Source organism: Anser brachyrhynchus (genome assembly GCF_964034855.1).
Source record: "Anser brachyrhynchus genome assembly, chromosome: 3".
NCBI classification, from domain to species: Eukaryota; Metazoa; Chordata; class Aves; order Anseriformes; family Anatidae; genus Anser; species Anser brachyrhynchus.
Genome location: NC_137696.1, coordinates 88,240,751 through 88,243,265, shown reverse-complemented (window position 1 = coordinate 88,243,265; position 2,515 = coordinate 88,240,751). Strand labels below are relative to the sequence as shown.

Below are 2,515 nucleotides of genomic sequence, written 5' to 3'. Positions count from 1 at the left end.
TGCTCACTTGCTGGGGTAGCGCCAAGCAGTGTTAAAAGGCATTTAAGTGGGCAATGGGGGGATCTGTGGGCTTCAAAGTGCTGTCCTCCTCCCTTCAGGTGGCTGGGCCCAGAGTTTTCCAGGGGGGTACCCTTGTGGGCACTGCAGCCCCTGTGTCCTTGCCCCATTCCTCTCCCTCCACTCTCCTCTACATCCCCAGGGCTGCATGGCTTTGGGAAGGGAAGGGTAGGAAGGAGCCAATGCAGTCAGAACAGCTGTGGGAGCAGCTGAGACAGATGCCAGAGTATTTTGCACAGTTTTCACCAGCCACGCTCTGTCTTTCACTGCTTTTGCTTCAAACCCCATATCCCCACCTGCTTACATCTCTTCATCTCAGCTTCAGTCACATGGGACCCCATCTCCTGCTGCCTCCTCGCTGCTCTCCTGCCTGGAAACAACCTCCCCTTTCCTCTGTCTTCTCCTCTTCCTTCCCCACGTTGGCTTGTCCCCCAGAGCCTGCCCTGCCTGTTTTGGGCACGACCTCTCCATTGCTCAGTGTATACACCCAGCCTGGCACGCAGGGGTCCCTTCTCAGGCACCGCTGTAATAACAACCGCAGAACTGCATTGTGCTCGTGTCTTTACTAGCTTATACAGGAATATACAGTGGTGTTTTACAAGGCTATAAAAATACATCTTAAAGGAAGCGAGCACAGGAAAACAGGAGGAGTGGGGCCAGATCAGCTGATGTAAATAAAGGCTGCATTGAATTAAATAGCACTGCAACTATTTACAGCAGCTGCAGGACCTGACCTGTGGCCTCCTCCTGAAGCAGGGAGGTGCTGCAGCATCCCCTTTCTGTAGTGGTAGATGCTGGCCTGAGCTCCCCTTGCCCATGCAGTAGAGAGGGATGTTGGCAGGGAGGGGGAATGGGAGGCACAGATGTGCTGCAGTTGCAGAGGGTGATGCTTACAGCCAGGGTGCTGCATGGTGCCCAGGAGTGAGGACAGGCTCATTCTCTTCTGTCCCTGCTGCAGACTGGCTGCCACCTGGGGATAGTCCACCATGGCTGGATCTGGGCAGGATTTGAAGTATTCACCAAACCATGCTGTGTCGAGTCTCCGAAAACTACTTGGCAAGGTAAGGTCAAATCTAGCACAGGGGGTGGACTTCTAGGTGGCAGAAAGAAAACAAGAAGAAAGGAAGGGAAGTCATTTGGGAAAGGTCAAACATTATGTTTTGACATTTTCTGTTCTGAGAACAACTGAATTTGTTTCAGTTTAACCTGAAACAAGTGTTAAACTTTCCATTCAGCCCCTGAAATGATAGACTTGTACCATGGTAGGGCTTTGTGGATTACAGACCTGCTCCCTGGGGTGTACAGCAAAGCTCATTTCATCTTTCCTGGATCAAATTTCTGTAAGAATAAAAATTCCTATAGTGATCCTTCAGGAGAGACAGTTTCCCATTGAGGCTTCAGGGTAATGTGAACTTCCATCTCTGGCAAGCTGCTGTACTGAGCACTCACAGAATCCAGGTATGCAAGTAAAACAAAGGGACTAGTTTTGTAGGACTAAATTCATGAAGTGGATAAAGCTGTTTTTGTGTTGTTTTTCCAAGACTTTTCAGGGGTAAAGGAAGTTTTCTCTGTGGAAGTGAAGTTCCATCAACAATCAGAAGAGCCTATGGATAGGAAATATTACCTTTACACTCAACCAGACTGCCTCAGTTGTCTTGAGTTGACTACAGATTTCAGCATGTTCAAAGCATAGCATTTTTACCTCTGTTATAAATTACAGAAATTAATATATATATATATTCAATTTTGAATTTTTAAAAGAAAATAGATTTCAAACAATGGCATCACTTGGGGGGGTGTCTTTTTTTCTTATAGTGTTGAAATAAAATGCTCAGAGAACTTCAATGACATTTAAATATGCATTTGTCAGCTCTGTTCTGAAAAACAAACAAACAAAAAAACACATTTACATGGTTCTTTGTTTCATTAAAAATAAAATAAGTAAAAAACTTCCAAACAGCTGTAAAGAAAAAGTGAAAAACTATCTCATCCCAGCAGCCAGCTTTGTGATTTGGCTGTGGATGAGTGATGAAAGGAGGTCAAGTACGGGATGGGTCTTTCAGTTCGCATCTCTGGTGGCTCTGCTCACATCCACCTTGGCTGGGGAAGAGAGTGGTCCAGAGCTGCCTGATGGTCGTTTGCACCTGCATGCTGGGGCTGTAGAGCACCACTGTGTCTGCTCAGGGACAAAGTGACACCCAGCCAGGCTGAGAAATGGTGGGCTTTGAATCACAGAGGGTCTTTCATTCTGGATCCCAAATCTGAGATTAACAGTCTGGAAGCATTCATGGCTTCCGCCATGGTCTGAATCTTAGCAGCTGTCCTGGGGGAGGAGGAGGATGGGTTAAATCCCTTGCAGCTTGCCTTGGGTTGGGGCTCACCAGGAACGGCTGGCCAGAGCACACTCACTGTGAGCACTGGGCTTTGGCTTCTCTTGCAAGAGCTCTGCGCTTCCAGG

At 47.6% G+C, this 2,515-nt stretch overlaps 1 long non-coding RNA gene across 1 annotated transcript; it reads left to right on the top strand.

Moving 5' to 3' along the window:
- Nucleotides 1–763: 763 nt before the first annotated feature.
- Nucleotides 764–2,120, top strand: LOC308193686. Its single transcript, XR_013949847.1, has 3 exons — nt 764–817; nt 1,016–1,118; nt 1,599–2,120. It is a non-coding gene; the product is annotated as an uncharacterized lncRNA (long non-coding RNA).
- Nucleotides 2,121–2,515: the final 395 nt, after the last annotated feature.